Source organism: Triticum dicoccoides, chromosome 7A (genome assembly GCF_002162155.2).
Source record: "Triticum dicoccoides isolate Atlit2015 ecotype Zavitan chromosome 7A, WEW_v2.0, whole genome shotgun sequence".
Taxonomy (NCBI): Eukaryota; Viridiplantae; Streptophyta; class Magnoliopsida; order Poales; family Poaceae; genus Triticum; species Triticum dicoccoides.
The window spans coordinates 128,185,500-128,191,301 of record NC_041392.1 but is presented as its reverse complement, the minus strand read 5'-3'; the positions used below and the strand labels follow the sequence as shown (position 1 = coordinate 128,191,301).

Genomic DNA, 5,802 nt, shown 5'->3' with positions numbered 1-5,802 from the left:
TGGGAGAATTACCAGTGAGGAGAACGAGGCCCTGCTCACTCCTTTATCTGAGGATGAGATCCTAGAGGTCATCCGCTCGGCCAACACCAACTCGGCCTCGGGTCCCGATGGCTTTTCTATTCCCTTCTTTAGGAAATTTTGGCCGTAGTTGCGTACCCTTGTGTGTAATATTATCCAAGGCTTCTGTTTGGGGACGGTTGATATTTCACGGTTGAACTATGATGCCATTACTCTCATTCCTAAGGTTAAAGGAGCCGACCTTATTTCACAATTTAGACCTATCGTCCTTATCAACAATTTTGCGGAGTTTCATTCCAAAATGTTTCGCTAACCGCCTCTCCCCCATCGCTCATCGGGCCCTTAACCCTTTTCAATGGGCATTTGCCAAAGGAAGATTCATCTTAGACGACATCTTGTGTCTGCACGAAATCATTCATGATCTTAGGCTAGATTTTGAGAAAGTCTACGATCCCAAGGGCGTCACACATCTTCAATATGCAGATGATACGATCATCATGGTTGACTAAATGACGACTGTCTTACTCACCTTCAGGGCCGGCCCTGAGATCTTAGAGGCCCTTGTGCGAGCTTCATCTAATGGGCCCCTATAATAGACGCAAAAATATCTTCTAGTAAAGGATGTAGCACCGTTTTGAGATTCAATTAATTGATTTAGATGTTAGTTCTTTTTTCTTTTCTCACAACCATATAATTGCTATTTTGGCAACATTGTTACAAAAAAAAAGGAGAGAACCTGATTTCTTAAATCTTGGTTTTGGAGTAAATTAGAAGAAATTATATGCTCCATCTACCCAATAATGAAAATTCTTGCAATGCCACAACCTGCAGAATTACCTGACTGCAATTCGTACAAAAAAAGGAGGAATTAAGTAGGTCAAACATCAGCAATGGCTTATCATGAATTTTGTTTATTACATCAACTCATCATATACCAGAAATAAACAGACACGGATCAAAGAATTGGGATCCAAAAATTATATGAATGAGCAATGGCTTCGGTGCTTACCTTGAACAGTGCCTGGACTTCACATCTCCACCGCCTGCCCTTCACCATGAACACGGCTCGGACGGCCATGCTGCAGTTGCTCTCGCGTCCCTGCCGTTGTAGGTCCGTCGGGGTCCCTTGGGGCTGTTTATAGAATGCAAGGAACCAAAGAAATTTATTGATTAACTTCAGGAATTGGGGCCTGGCCTCTTAGGAAGTCGGGGCAATCAATTTTTGGTAAAGAAGATGAAGAACGGGAGACTACCGAGGCGTAATTCAAGGAGCCAGCAAAGGAGAAGGGATTGATGTTTGTGCGTGACTTGTTTCCTTTTTAATAAATGGGCCAGGCCTGCTGCTCTTCTGCACTAGTATATTTTTCCAGAAATATATACATTGTATATAGCATATAGGTGCACAGCGTATGGGCCCCTGCTGAGGCTGGGCCCTAGGCCGTCACACTCCTCGCCATGGCCTAGGGCCGGCCCTGCTCACCTTAAGTTCCCGTTGTTATGCTTTGAAGCCTTATCGGGGCTCAATATCAACTTCTCTAAGAGCGAAGTGATTGTTACTGGAGTATCTGGGATGAGGCCTTGCGGGTATCTCAGCTGCTTAACTACTCTTTGGGCTCTTTCCCCTTCAAATACGTGGGACTTCCGATCTCCCCGGATAAATTATTTGCCAAAGACTTCACCCCGGCGGTGACTAAAGTGGGTAATCGTGTTATGCCGTGGAGGGGCAGATACAACACCTAGGCGGGCAAGGTTGCCCTCATTAAAGCCTGCCTCTCCTCCCTCCCTATGTTCTTGATGGGTTTTTACCTCCTCTCGGGTGGTATTCACGGTGGGTTTGATTAGCATATGGGTGCTTTCTATTGGAACATTGCGGATAACAAGCGCAAGTATAGGCTGGTCAAATGGAAACATATTTGTAGGCCCAAGAACCTTGGGGGTTGGGCATTATGAACACCGCAGTCATGAACAAGTGCCTTATCATCAAATGGTGGTGGAAAGTTATGTCAAATGCGGAGGGCCCCTGTGGTATAATATCCTCAAGGCTAAATACTTTCCTAACTCAAGTCCCATGTTTGCCTCATCCTCGGGTGGATCTCAATTTTGGAAAGATCTTGTCAAAGTCCGCCCGCTGTTTAAATCCCATGTCAAGTTTGTGGTTCATAATTGCATATCCATCCAGTTTTGGCTCGATTGGTGGTGTGGTGACTCTCCTCTAGCGGTGTAATTTCCGGTTCTTTTTTCCTATTGCTCGAATCCGGAGATCTCCATCTCTGAGCTCTCTGATAATAATTGAGACTTGGCCCTCCGACGTTCTCAGTCTCCTAAAGAGTTTAATGACTGGCCGCATCTTGTTGGCTGCATTCTCATTCTATCGAAGGGGGAGGACTCGGTGGTCTGGCCCTATTCCGCCTCCAGGCGCTTTTATGTTAAGTCGTTGTTTGCTGAGCTCATTTCCAGTACTCCTACTACTAAGTTTAAGCTAATCTGGCGTGCTCGGATCCCTCCCAAGGTAAAGGTCTTTCTATGGCAAGCTTATAGAGGGCGGCTACCTGCGGCTGATCAAATCCATAAACGTAACGGTTTCGATTGTTGTGCGCTGTGTGGCGAGTTGGAGGACACGAACCATATCTTTTTTAAATGTGTCCTGGCCAAGATGGTCTGGTGTTGTATTCGGTCCTGGCTTCAAGTACCATGGAACCCCTCCACCTTCTCCGATCTTAGAAATCTTGCTCGTGGCCTTGTTGGGGCCACCAAGCGAGTGTTCTGGGTCGGTCTTGCGGCTATTTGCTGGGCCCTTTGGACTACAAGAAATAAATTCACCATCGAGGATATTTTTCCTACTAAACCTGCTGATTGTTTATTTAAGTCTTGCATGTTCTTGCAGGAGTGGAGATCATTGACTAAGGAGGCTAACCACGACACTTTCGACCTGATATCTTCCAAGATCCGGGCTTCAGCTTTGTCTCTATCCCAACATCAGACAGGAGGCTAGAGGAACTTGGTGGTCCCTTTTGTCGTATTCATTTTTCTTTATTCCTAGTCTGCGGCCTGCGTGTTGTCTCCGGGCCTGGGAGCCATGTACCTCTATACTGTTCTATTCCTATCCCTCTGTTGTGACCGTTGGTTTGTTGTGCTGGGTGGTTTTGTGCTATGAACACTGCCAGGTGGCTTTATTTATAAAGTCGGGTTGATGCCTTTCCTCTAAAACAAATTGCCATATTATAACATTACATTTTTAATCCATGTTCTCTCTCTAGAAACATAAACACTGCCCAAAACCAGCCTCCGTTTTTGGAGTTAAATCCATAGAACCACCACATTCGTGTCACGATTAGCGGAAAACCACCACTTTACGATTTGTGACATTTCACATCGAACCGAAATTCTGATTGTGGCAAAAACACTAAGTAAAAAATGATCTCGTTTTGACGTGGCCGACTACGAGCTAGCGGGCAGGGGTGACGGTGTGGTGTAAACGGCCGTCATTTTTCTTCTAGCGCACGGGACGAAGCTGATGGGTCAGGCAGACTTGTTCACTCATTTTTCGTGTACCGGGCTTGTTCGTCAACTGGGTCGGCGCGTTCGCTTTGCTCATTCCCAAACCCAACCAAGTGCTCGTTCCATCGATAGATAGCCGCCCATTCGGAATGCAAAGATAAGTGGACTAAGAATGAGCAACTCCACCTGGACTACGAGCTCAATAAGGTGGTGCCGCCCGTTCCATCGATAGACAGTCGCCCGATCGTCAACTGAGCTCGCGGTTCGTCAACTTTGGTTCTCTAGGTCTCAATGCAAAGAACATGTCTAGACTTTCTTCAGTCAACTTACTATGGAACTATAGGTGTGCTCAAGGTGTCAATGCAAAGATGAAATGATATTCTATTTGTAGGGTTTCATAGTATGATGAGTTTGAATAAAGTCTGAATATTGCAAGTTGTCTCCTATAGTTAGGTACACTTACTGTTTGTAATCAACATGACTTTGAAACCAACTTGAACATTAAATTTAGCACACCTACTAACACCTCACATCAGTCAAATCACTTAAAATTATGTACACTGACTCACTCCTTTTATAGTCAACTTGTGCATTGCATCACTCAACCCAAATTAAACTCATGTACCCACTAGGCCACTACACAACACCCTGCAAGTTTTAGTAGTGGCATTTAGTGTCAGTTACATTTAGTGCACAAGGATAGTTCAAATGCAAACTACATCTCTATCAATCAGTAAAGTAACAAACCCTAGAATAATTAACCATTTGAAGGCACCCGGTTAGATAGACTGAAACTCTATTTCAAAACCCTAAAATTCAGTCAAACAGGACATGAACATTCAGTTAATTCAGAGTCCGAAATTCAGTACTCCAGTTAATTTAGTCAAATAGCAACAGCAAGATTCAATTAACTTGAGTTTCAGAAACATTTTCAACCCCAAATCAGCAAACCCTTGTTTCCAAATATGGAACCCACTAATTCCAGCAACGAAATTTGCTAATAGAGAGAGGCAGGAAGCTCACCTAGGGGCTCGGCCACCACCGTGAGGGCTTGGGCGACATCCGCCACCGCCGGTAGTGGCGACGATGAAAGGAATATGTTGCAGCTGCAATAACTTTCCTCCTCACCGCGGGTGCCGCCTGCCACGCCGACTAGCAATGCTTCATGCTCTATCCACCACGCCCCCCCCCACACACACATCCTCGCCGATGGATCTGAAGCTCCCTTCGACAGAGTCCACCACCGCCATGCCCGAGAAAGAGAGAGAGAGAGAGAGAGAGAGAGAGAGAGAGAGAGAGAGAGAGAGAGGAGAGGGAAAGAGAGCGGGGGAGGGGAGTGACTGAGGGAGCGCTCGGGTTCGTTCAGCCCAGTCGCTTTAGACGAAGCAGTTAATGGTCGTTAACGGCATGTCGTCACCGTTGTCGGACCGTGAGGGATCAGCCACGTCAAAACATGCTAAAAATGGCTCGGTGTTTTTTTGCCACTGTCAGAATTTCTGTTCGGTGCGAAATGTCACAAATCAGAAAGTGATAGTTTTCCGTAAATCCTGTCACGAATGTGATGGTTCTGTGCATTTAACTCCTACGTTTCAATATAAAGCGAATTTAGGAAGTTGTTTAATATAGGTTGTTTATTCATTGCTTAAATCAAACCAAGGACCATATATAGGTTTAAAGGGCGAAAATGAACTTCTTTCAGCACATCAAAACCTCATTTTCTTCTCAATAACAACACTTCTTCACTCATATCTTAGTGAAGTAGTTATTGTGGAAACAGAAAAAATATAGTGTTTTGGTGTCTGTGTATAATATGCATATTTATAATTTCTATGTTATTCTTCAGTTTTGCTAAAGCACATCTAGATGTTCTCTAAGTATTGCACATCTAAATCCTATGTCATTGATTTTACGCTAAGATTCGTGCAAGCATTTTCTTTTTCTTTTTTTTCCTTTTCTTTATTCTTATTACTAAACTACTAGTACAAATGCCCGTGCGTTGCAACGGGCAAAAAAATTGAAAAAACCCTACTTCACATGTCACTACGCTTCACTTATTTGGACTATAAAGTGTTCATGTGAGAAGTCACTCTAACGTCCTTCTTTGACGCATGCTTACGCTCTGCATTTCTAACAAAGGAAAGAGTAGTGATGCATGGAATAGTTTTTTTTCGGGAGAAACATACAATCTGAGTCTTACAGATGCATGGGATAGTCTTTTAGCGGGAGAAACATACATGTGATTTTTAGGGCATATCCAACGTTGACCTGCAAAAGGGACACCACATT

The 5,802-nt window shown here is 44.3% G+C and overlaps 1 long non-coding RNA gene across 1 annotated transcript; it reads right to left on the bottom strand.

Annotated features, from left to right (window-relative positions):
- Positions 1-555: 555 nt before the first annotated feature.
- Positions 556-1,296, bottom strand: LOC119328122. The gene is made up of 3 exons (XR_005158844.1): positions 1,272-1,296; positions 1,028-1,150; positions 556-859 (listed from the first exon to the last, which is right to left on the bottom strand). It is a non-coding gene; the product is annotated as an uncharacterized LOC119328122 (long non-coding RNA).
- Between the last annotated feature and the right edge of the window lie 4,506 nt (positions 1,297-5,802).